The sequence below is a fragment of the Falco naumanni genome, chromosome 7 (assembly GCF_017639655.2).
Source record: "Falco naumanni isolate bFalNau1 chromosome 7, bFalNau1.pat, whole genome shotgun sequence".
Lineage (NCBI taxonomy): Eukaryota > Metazoa > Chordata > Aves > Falconiformes > Falconidae > Falco > Falco naumanni.
This window is the reverse complement of record NC_054060.1, coordinates 46,966,923-46,979,001: the sequence shown is the minus strand read 5'-3', so window position 1 is coordinate 46,979,001 and position 12,079 is coordinate 46,966,923. Positions and strand designations below refer to the sequence as shown.

Here is a 12,079-nt window from a genome sequence, read left to right as displayed (position 1 = left end):
GACTTCTGACAAGGATTTTTGAGGTTTCTGAACTGACTCCCTAATTTGGGCTAGCGAAGCACTGACATATTGGTTATGTACTTACCTACTTACCACGGTATGTTAGATTTACTTCTTATGTGTGTCACCTAACATGCCCAGAATTGGACTTTTGTCTTGGTTTTTTCACGGACCTGAATTCAATTTAAATTTTACAGAAAACTTTGTATATGTAAAGTTAGATATGCTACCCTCTTCAGGATCAAGGGATGATGTACGTGCCAGCATTTCTCCCTCTCAAAATCAGAAAGACATTATTTATAGATCTAACTCCCCCACACAACCCCAAGAAAAAAATTAGTCAGGTGCTTTCATGGTAATTATAGCAAACTTCACCTATTAAGCAGTAACTCTGAGTTATTCCATGCATGTGATAATACAGCTAGCTCAGTCTCCTCTCAAACAGCCAACTTTGGTGTGAAACCAGCATACTTGAAAACAAAAGAAAATAATTTTTTAAGTTATATGTCATAAGTTTGCTAGAATTATAAAATCCATAGTTAGACAAGTTCAGTCAAATAACACTTACTGAATCATTAACATTGACTTTCAGATTTATTCTACTGACTCAGTGGGCTTTCTGGTGAGAAAGTTCTACCAGATATAAGTTAAGCAACTGGAACCAGGTCCTGAAACACTGTTAGATCATTTAGCATCTGATCTTACTATCACTGAAATCAATGGCAAACACAAATTACCTACAATGGGGGGAAGACTGAGTGTGCAGTAATAATGAATAACCCAAAATAATGGTCTTTCAATAACGCTAAAAAAGACTTTGGGGATTTCTGGAGAAGGCTGCAAGTGTGATAGGAGATGAAGTTGCTGACAAGTAACAATCTTTTTCTCAGTTGGTGAGCTTATTTTGCTCTAGTCTGATTCATTGACACTGCTGGTATATTTTGGGCCTACAAACGTCTTATGAGTCTTTCACATTTTGCAACGTAAACCCCAAAAAAACCACAAAGTCGTTCCTTTTCCCAGAAGGATAAAAAATCACAGCCTAACGTATGTTTGCTCCACTGTGTCTTTAAAAAGTGCTTGAACAATTTCCTGCTAATATTAATAAGCCTGTGAGAAAAAGCAAAGGTTTTTTATAACTGAATTAAACAAATACATGGGCATCAAAAACAGGAGACACAGAGCTTTTGGGGATCTAATCAGAATCTAAGACACAAACATCTGTAATAGCTACAGTATCTCTGTGGATAAAATTAATATTTCATTTTTTGATGGAAACTTGCACGTTTTATTTTTTACGTCATTCAAATTACATCAATATACGTATTTCTAACGGATGCCAGTACTTAAATAAATGCACATGCACATATATAGAAAGATAATATATTTGCTGGCATAGATGTGACTGAACACAAAACTAGTATCCAGACTGTAATACGCTATAGACCATGATATAATCTTCGCTCAAAGTTTATTATTTTTAATACATCAATTATTCTTTATGACCTAATAAACATAGAAGATACAGTGAATAGTTTCTTAGAACATAACTTTAAAGCAATCTGATTTGTGATATTTATGAGATGACACTGCATACTATACGAAAAGGTGAATGTCCTATTACTAAGCAAAATAAAAAGCATATATGTATTATCTGTTTTACAAGCATGCATGCCACCTATGTGTGAAACCTATTTAAAACAAATATTATAGTATTAACACAATAAGTCATTCACTAATCAAATGTTAAAAGGGTGTCATCAGTGCTGGACAGAACTGTTTGTGTGACTTTTTTCCTGCAGCAAGTTTTATATTGTTGCCTCCAAACAATACTGTTTCTATATTGCCTTCAATTTTTTATTTTGCAAGATTTCTGGGCAAGAAAAACTACTAGCTACATGTAAGTTCACAGAGGCCATCCAACATGGTGAACTGATATTCAAAATGAAAGCACCACAGGAAACTTTGGATGACACACATGATGCAATGTTTTATAAGCACTGACAAGGCAAGACATAGGAAATATTCTGGGCTCTACTGTTCAGTTCCTAAACTAGGAAATTGCTACCCCTCATGCCCATTCCCCACCACTGGACACACTTAGGTAGAGAGTAAGTATTAAGAGCAGTTGTTACCTGGTCTTTTCCCTTCCTGGGACCTGCCCTGACACTGCTACCATACATCTTGCAGAATAGTCACTGCTGCTGTGGTACAAAATCCTAAACACACAACAAAGGTCACTGGGTGCTGATTCCTCTTATGGACCAAGATGATCATCAGTCAAAAAGGTGAACTGTGATGAAAACAAAATACAGACTGGCAAAGGAATTTTTATTTTCATATAATGGGACAAGCTTGTCTGATCCTGAGTGTGGGATGATAAAAAAATTCAAATATATGTACTGGCAAACTTTATAAATCATGTAATATAAATCTTAAATCACATAACAAATATGGACAACAGCAGATTGTTATAACACACCTTTTCCTTCTTGACAGATGATGTGAGTTAAATAACTGAAGTTCCTTGTGTGATTAACACTGAAAGAAACTAGTGGGAAAGACTAGCTATTCACAAATGTTGGTCATTTGGTGAAAGAGAAATGTGATTCAAGCCTAAGAAAAGAGAATTCTGACCTGTAGACAAAGGAGTAGAGAAACTTTAAAACTGAATAAGCATAACGAAAATTTAAGGAAAAGAGTGAAAGCAGAGAATTTTGCTTATAAAAAGTCAAGTGAAAAGCAGTTTCAAGTTTTCTAAGTCAGTGACAGCCCTGCCTTCCTTTTAAATAAACATGAAGAAATCATAAAGGTAGCTGTGGAACATACTATCCTTTCTATTTTGTTAAGCATTGCTGACAAGAAACTGCTTGCACATGGGGATGGTACTTGAATCTTCTTACAGCTTGATACTTTCAAAAGGGAACAAAAATGCTGACAAACATACTTCTGACTGCATGGATCTAGGATCAAGCTCACCAGTCAATTTAGAGATTCAAGAGAGATCCTAAAAATCTCAGAGTATATAAAATGTCCTACTTATCTCACAGGGAGACTGTGAATTTTGTAATGTAATCAAAGCTCATGGTATATGTTTTCCCGTATATGTAATTTCACTGGTTATTGTTCAATTCTTTTGACATGGACAAGTGGACAAAATGAAATGGACAAACCTCCACTAAAATCAGGGGTTTAACCATCAAAATTAGCAGCTGACTATAATATTGCCTCATTTATTAATTTTCACTTGGTTTTGTTCTGGTGTTTACAGTTCTAGTGAGAAATTTTGTTTCATCGGTAATTTCTGTTGCGTACAGAGGCTTGGAAGAAATAAAAGATATCCTCCTTTCAGGAAAATTTGGGTAGAACCACAAGACCTGATTGTGACACATGGAAGTTTACATGACTGTTCAATCAGCTCATCTCTCCATAACAGCACAATATCTATTGTTTCTGGTAAAGATGGAACTGAAGGGTGGTTTTCATTAAGTTGTTTACTTTTGAAAGGAACCATTTTCTCAGAACTTCTCCATGTTCATTGTCCAGTTGGGTTAAAGAACAAGTTTAAAATTGTTCTACAGTTCTACAAATTTTCATCTTTGATGTTAAGAATCCATCACTGAAAAGCAACCTGCTATCTAGAAAGACTTTCTAGAATTTCTGCTTACGGAACTGTATCCTGTATTGTCAGTGTTTCCATTACAGCAGAGACAACCAATTCACCAACGAGCATCTCTCCTATGGAGAAAGGCTGACCGAGCTGAGTCTGTTTAACCTGGAGAAGAGAAGGCTCAGGGGAATCTTATTAACGTCTACAAGTACATGAAGGGAGGGTGCAAGGAGGATGGAGCCAGGCTCTTCTCATTGGTGCCCAGTAACAGGACCAGAGGCAACGGGCACAAACAGAAACATGGGAAGTTCCATCTGAATGTCATTAAACACTTTACTATTGCTAGAGTGACCAAGCACTGGCACAGGTTTCTCAGGGAGGTTGTGGACTCTTCCCCCTTGGGGATTTTCAGAAGCCATCTGGACATGGTCCTAGATGACTGGCTCTAGATGGCCCTGCTTGAGCCATGGGATTGGACCAGGTGAACCTTCAGAGGTCCCTCCCACCCTCAGCCATTCTATGATTCTGTAATTTAATAGCTTGTACAAATATTTACATAGAAGGAAAGTAAGCCTTATACTTATTCGGTAAAAATATTTTTTCAAATCTGCTCTCAGATTCTATTATTCACCTGTGTGCCTAGAAGAATCAAGTGACTAGCATTCAACTCAGAACTAGCAGAGGAGACCTTTTTTTTCTAAAACAAATGCTACTTTGAGAAAAAAAATATGAAAAAGACAAACCACTAACAAACAAAGTTAAACCTCTCCTAACTTTGCCCTTTGGCTGGTTCTGACACATATATTTTCACAGCTAGCATTAGAACATTTATGGAATTATGTCCCTGTCAAGAGCTTACTCTTTAGGTTTGGTAATTGCTATGAAGTTTATTGCAGCATGACTTCAGGGTACCTAACATTTAATAGAGTTAGGGTGTTAAAGCTTAAGAGTATACATATATTTATGTAAGTAACTACATATTTAAAAAAGGAAAAGCTTCCTTTGTACCCAGCAGAAGAATTCTGATTCCACTGAGATCAATGACAAAATTTTTGATAACTTAAATATGACCACAATTTTACAAAGCATCTTTTTTCATGTGTGATTTTAAATTTAAACTTCCATTCCAGACTGTCTGTGAGCTCAGCATGTTGAAGATCAATATCAATTGCCACTCTAACTTTTTTGTTATAGTTGTTCCCAAAACAATGAAGAGCAAGCTTTTTCTGTTTCTGAGTCACTAACAGCTCCTCACAATATGCACCCACCCAAACACATTTTGAACAAAACCACTATTAACTCACCTTCATTTTGTTAGAAATAGACTGTAGATATTTTCCCTGAAATATAGGGCATAGTTAGTTGGTACTGTAACAGCAGTCATGTTGCCCTTCAGTACTATTTATTCACATGCTATTCCAGTTTTTCTTAAACTAATTAGTAGAGGTTAGGAAGAAGTGCATGTCGAAAACACTATGCTATGACAAAATAAAATTCCAAAGGAGGATTTTCATGGCTAGTAACCCTAGCAAAGAACAGCACCTGTGCAATACTACTATTGTTGGTTTTATTGTTGTTGCTGTTGTTGATAATAACATTAACAATATTATTATTATTAATAACAATAATAGCACTATTAATAACACTATTATTAATAATATTAATATTTTTTATTTTCTTGTTCCAGTTCTTTGCAATAATAATGTTTTTCAACTTCTTATAAAATGTGAACATTTTGGACTGAAATTAACTACTGTATTCAACATGAAAAAAACTGACTCACAAAATGGCTTAGAAAAAAAATGTCAAGTGTTTGCACTCTAAAATAGTCCTGAAAAAAATGGCCCAAATCCTCCCATTTTCCTATAGCACTAATTTCAGGTTTAGAATTTGAATCTAGACAAATTCTCTCCTTTACAGGAGTGGGTGCCACTGACATTAACCTGTTGTAAATTCACTCCATAGAGAGGAATAACTCTTGATTTCAATAGAGTATCTGCAGATTAATGCAGGTGTAGATAAGAGTAAAGCATGGTCCTTCATTTTACATTCATGCCCCATCTAATATGTATTTGGTTTTGTAAATCACAGAATCATAGAATAATTGAGGTTGGAAAATATAAGTAGAGTGAAAAAGGAAGACTTTTTCTTCTAAATTGAGCTTTTAGGAACATAAAATTTAAGAATATAGACAACTAGACTAGAACATGAATGACGCATCACTTTGGAAATAATGTATTTACAGTGTGACAGCATTTTTTTTCTTCAGTGAATTTTAAATAGCAAGTGTATGATACTGTGACATAGAGATGAATGTATCAGACATCTTAATTTCTTCTGTGTAGATATTGTGACTGGAAAATACAATTTGCATTTATTGAGAATAAAATCTTAACTACATATGCTTCAAAACATTACTAAAAAACAATCTAGCAGCCATATTGTTCTAGCTTGTCCTCATGTTTAGCATATATTCAAAGTGAAATTCTAGTACGGGGAAAAGACCTTCAGTTTAACCTCTGAGCCAAGGAAAAAGTAATATAGCAGATTTCTAAAATTTCTTCACAAAAAGGGTAATGACTTGCTTTAATCTGCAAAATCCCAGAGAAAGTTATAGCTTTTAATACACTGGGAAGGAAAAGAAATGTTGTATGCAAAGAGATCATTGACAGAGATACTTGCCAAAATGAAAAAAGAAAAAAAAAAGTTTTTCATGGGAGAAATAACTTTTATTTTTAAGATCTATTTTCAGGTACTTATTATTTTTTAAATAAATTACTACATATCAGCAGCAGCCCCTGTACCTTAAATATGGACATCATTTTTACATATCAGACTAATTTCTACTTAGCCCTTATCAGTCAATACAAAAAAAAAAAAAACCACAATGTAATTTTTATAGTAAATTTTTTCAACTTTTTTTCTTTTTTTTTTCCCCCCCTTTTTTTTAAATCACTAATGGTTTATCTTTGGCCATTGGAAAATGACAGAAAGGGTTTTTTTAGACTTATCCAAATTCAAATGGACTGAGATACTATAATGCATATTCACATACATAAGAACCTATTTTCTTACCGTCAGTGCTTCCAGGACTGTGGCCAGTGATGACGACATCAAAAGCGTTATAGCCAGGACTCACTGGGATTGTATTTCCAGAGTCTTTGCATGATCTCAATATAGGTTACTTGATTTCTCTGTATGCCTGCTACCCTACCTGTAAAATGGAAAAAAATACTTACTGAATATATTAAACAGGATGGACTCACCAATAATCGGACTAGGGAAAGTTTCACAGTTGAGTCATTGCATGATGTGGCACCATTACCACAATATGATGTGCTCTACACCAGGCAAGGAAAATAGGAAAAATATAAGGCAGCAGAGAAGTTAAAACTTCACCCTTCTTAATAATTATAATTATTTTCTGTATACTAGCAGTGAACACCTGATATTAAGTCATTTAAGATCTCTGAATGCATTGTGATATAAATGTATTTTGACAGACATTGACTCAAACTAGATGGATGAAAAAGTCAGGGAACAATTTAGGACCTAGAATGAATGAAGGCAGGAATCACCACATTTATACTCACAAGTGCTCTGAAATATGGTATAAGTTAGTTAAAAGACCAATCTTCACCTTCAGTTCTCTGGATTTTCTTACGCTGTGTTCAGCTCTCTCTTCAATCTCCACATTTCCAGTAAAAGTGTACATTGTTTAAAGATCATATGGAATGTGAAATATCTAATTGTCTTTCAGTATCATCTTAGAGGTGGATGAAAACCACTGACAACAATAATGAGCCTCTTGAAATTCTTTTGGAATTAACTTGGCTAATGCTACTCCAGAATAGATCAATAACCTGCCTAGCCCACTATGGCGTCACTTCTAAAGAGAATACAGAATTATTCCATAACAGGTAGTTCCACAACTTTCGTTGGAAGTGGAAGAATAGCCCAAACACTTTTGCATTGGATTTGCGCTTAAGCCCTGGAATGGTTACAAGGGGAAAATGTAGCTCTATATTTTGGAGACAATAAGAGGAAACAGGTTTGATACAAATAATTATCCTTGTCCCCGTTAAGACAGGATCCTTTGAGAAGTTCTAAAAGGAACTTGTAGTTGAGAACATTTGTCATTCTTTATTGACTACATGTTAAAAATCCTGATAAGAAGTTAAGAAATCCTGTCAGTCATAACTACTGAAAATTATGGCAAGAATAATGATTAGTTTAAGAAAGTGTGTGTGCATGCGTATGTATGCGAGTGTGTATTTATTTATTAATTAATCAATATTACTATAGACTTGGTTTTCCTACCATCTCTCCAAACTTCATTCCCAGTGGGTATGGTACAGTTTTAAATTGCAACTCACCTTATTGAAGCATGTCTGATCTTCAAGATCTAGGGAAGAGTTTCTTGTTAAGGGAAGTATTTCTGGTGATGAAGAGGATGAAAAACCTGCAAGGAATGAAACATTGTTTTAAGAAGCTCCACATCATGATTATAGGATTGTTTGAGAGTAGGAAAAAAAACAAGAGATGATATACAGGAATCTGAATTTGATCAACACTTGTACCAAGTGCTTTTTGGGAATTTTCAGACCTATTTCTCCGTCCTTGCACTTTTCCACTAGGTGAGATTGAAACTGCATTTCCTTACAATTGTATTTGCTTTACACTGCTTTGTAGACATAGGTGGAAATTATCTTCAACATACTAATAAAAATACCTATCATTTAAGAGATAAGAAGTAGTATTAGCATCAAAGTTTACAGTACTGATGGTCTTTGGACAACAAGTAGAGGTAATATTAAGAAAACTAGAATACTAGGATGAAGTTTCAGATTTTACAAAAATTGCTCACAAATACATTTGGTGTTAATCAGGAGGTCAAGGGATGTGGGCTTTCATTTAAAATGCCTCAAATGGGCTCTATTTTCAAAAACAGGCACAGCAATATTTGTTAAATCCAGCACCATTTAAAATCATTCTCCAAAGATGAGCCAAATAAAATGAATCAACACTTTTGGAAAACACATTTAATAACTCCATATATGAATGCATAGATCTGGAAGCAGGAATTAACCATCTGTGGTCCTAAAGTACATACAGTATATTTTATTAGAATTACTTCTCTGGAATTCTAGTAAAATGTAAAATTCCTTTTCATTGTTACTGCATTTTATTGATACATATATGTATCTCTGTATATACATGTTTGTCATGACTGTGGTAATGCTTAAATGTTATCATTAGCACATTTTTAATGGTCAAAAACACTGTAGGCATGGATATTGTCATAAAAGTACTTTTCAAATACCTGTGACTTAAAAAAGAGAGAAAATTTCCCTTATATTTATTCTAAAATAACGTAGATTGTAGCTATCACAAAGTATATGCTTGTTAAATCTACAAAAGAATACATTGGAATGAGAGGCAGATGCAGATTGGTCCTTGAACTTGACAGTCTAGGATTTTCTGCTTTTATGTAGGCAGGGTGGCACTGGCATTTTCCCATTAAATTAATGTGGTTTAGATCAGAAGTTCCTACAGTTCACATAAGAACTCAAGCTTGCTGAAATTCTTCAGTTTAAACTTCTCTGAACAACATCAAAATATCACTAAACCTGACTTTATTCTACAAACAAGGCCTCTAGAGTAGATTTTTAAAAGTATTCAGGTGCTTAAACGTGTGGATTTGGAATGTTCTGTGATTTACAGATTTTGCCCAAGTGCATTAATCACCTAACTCCCTTATGTCACCATTTTTAAAAGCCTTTCAAACAAGAACACTGTTTGCTAATATAACAGAAAATAAAACATGCTAAATGTTTGAGGTCCATGTGTAACCTTGCAGGGATAAGTATTTCTTATAGTTAGTCAGCACCATTCATGTCAGCTTGATCATACCAAGATATCAGTGGCTATCCCATTTTTTTAAAGACTTAATTTCTATTTCTTACTTCTTTTGCAAAAAAGAAAACCAGCAGCTTGTCACTATGGTATTAGGTGGGAGGCAGTGTATGGCTGTGTAGCAGGATTATGAGTCAGTCATTAAGCCTGCTGGTCAGAAAAAAAAAAAAAAAAACAAAACACCAACCCCCTGAACAAAAACTTGTCATAATGACTGGGACAATTTTATGCAGAGAGAAAATACTAGACAATATACTCACAGATTCAAATCTATTTCAAAATACTTTAATATTAAGACAGAGAAAACATCTGAGATACCACTTCACTACCTTGCTGCAGAAAACTTCAAATGCCTGCATCTTACACATTCCTTCTTTAGCAAACTGACTGATATTTACTCTGGGCAAGTTCTGTATTATGCCCATGCCCACCTTCAGGATTTGATTCTGTAAGGTATTTAAGTGGGATATTTATAGGGCAACCATGCTGATGAAGACCTCGTATGCTAAGCTTTAGAACGGCAAGGATTTCTGCTTTGGTTAAATGAGAACAAGTACATAAATATTTTCCAGCCCTTTGCCACAAAACTGTGTGGGAGTACAGGAGTTTGTTAGGAAAGGTGCTAGAAGCAAGAGGTAAGTTAAGCTCTACTTGCAGCTATAACACATTATTATTCATTGCACGGTGTGTCACTCAGACTGTCACAATGCACAGCAGAGAGCATACACATTATCAGTGCTGAAGGGCACTGAGAGGGATTGCAGAGCCACAGGTCATTTTGGGAAAATACCTCTGTCACAATCCAGGCACACATTTGCTCTTCTTTGCAGAACGTATCTGGCGGCACAAGCTAGGGGATCATCAACTGGTTACTACCAACCAACAAAATTAATTCATTACAAATCAAGACACAGAACCGTAGAATCATTTAGGTTGGAGAAAACCTTTAAGATCATGGAGTCCAACTGTTAACGCAGGACTGCCAAGTTCACCACTACACCATGTTGCTAAGCGATGCCTCTATGTGTTTCTTAAAGACCTCCAGGGATGGTGATTCCATGACCTTCTTGGGCAATCTGGTCCAATGTTTGACCATAAACCGCCCTTTCAGTGAAGAAATTTTTCCTAATATCCAATCTAAACATCCCCAGGTGTAAATTGAGGCTGTTTCCTCTTGTCCTGTCGCCAGTTATCTTGGAGAAGAGACCGACCCCCACCAGCCTACAGCCTCCTTTTGGGTACTTACACAGAGCAATAAGGTCCCCCCTGAGCCACCTCCTCTCCAGGCAAACTCCAGTTCCCTTGGCCACTCCTTGTAAGACTTGTTCTCCGGACCCTTCACCAGCTTCATTCCCCTTCTCTGGATACACTCCAGCACCTCTACATCCCTCCTGCAGTGAGACGCCCAAAACTGAACACAGGATTCAAGGTGCGGCCCAACCAGGTCTGAGTACAATCTGGTTGTAATCTGAGGACAATCACTTCCCTTGTCCTGCTGGCCACACTGTTTTGGATACAAGCCAGGATCCTGTTGGCCTTCTTGGCCACCCGGGCACACTGCTGGCTCATATTCAGCTGGCCATCAACCAACACCCCCAGGTCCTTTTCTACCAGGCAATTTTCCAGCCACTCTTCCCCCAGCCTGTAGCACTGCATGGGGCTGGTGTGACCCATGTGCAATACCCAGCACTAAGCTTTGTTGAACATCATACAACTGGCCTCATCCCATCAGTCCAACCTGTCCAGATCCCTCTGCAGAGCCTTCCCACCCTCAGGCAGATCAACACTCCCCCTGCAGTTTGGTGCCATCTGCAAACTTACTGAGGGTGCACTCGATCCCATCATCCAGATCATTGATAAAGGTATTAAACAGAGCTGGCCCCAGTACTGAGCCCTGGGGAACACCACTTGTGACCAGTCACCAGCCAGATGTAACTCCACTTACTAACACTCTTTGGGCTCAGCCGTCCAGGCAGCTTTTTACCTAGTGTAGAGTACACCTGTCCAAGCTGTAAGCAGCTAGTTTCTCCAGGAGAAAGCTGTGGGAGACAGTGTCAAAGGTTTTATAAGGTCCAGGTAGACATCACCCACAGGCTTTCCTTCATCCACTAAAAGTAGGTCATCTTGTCATAGAAGGAAATCAGGTTCATCAAGCAGGACCTGCCTTTCATAAACCCATGCTGGCTGGGCCTGATCCCCATGTTGTTCTGCATGTGATATGATGGTGCTTGGGATGATCTGCTCCATAATCTTCCCCAGCACCAAGGTCAGGTTGACAGGCCTGTACTTCCCCAGATCCTCCTTCCTGCCCTTCTTATAGCTGGACATTACATTGACTAACCACCAGTCTTCTGGGACCCCCTCAGTTAGCCAGGATTGTTTGTAAATGATGGAGAGTGGCTTGGCAAGCTTTTCTGCCAGCTCCCTCAGTACCCTTGGGTAGATCCCATCTGCCCCATAGACTCTATAGTTACATATTTATAAAGGCTTCCCACAAAAGAGTCAGAATTCTGAATGTAAAGTACTCACTAAATATTATTCAAGCACATCTAT

The 12,079-nt window shown here is 36.9% G+C and overlaps 1 long non-coding RNA gene across 1 annotated transcript in view; it reads right to left on the bottom strand.

Annotated features, from left to right (window-relative positions):
- Positions 1–6,691: 6,691 nt before the first annotated feature.
- LOC121091892 overlaps positions 6,692–12,079 on the bottom strand; it is a 433,820-nt gene continuing 428,432 nt past the window's right edge. The window contains exons 2-3 of the long non-coding RNA XR_005829075.1: positions 7,987–8,072; positions 6,692–6,824 (exon numbers count right to left, since the gene is read on the bottom strand). This is a non-coding gene — a long non-coding RNA (uncharacterized LOC121091892). The remainder of the gene's footprint in view (positions 6,825–7,986; positions 8,073–12,079) is intronic.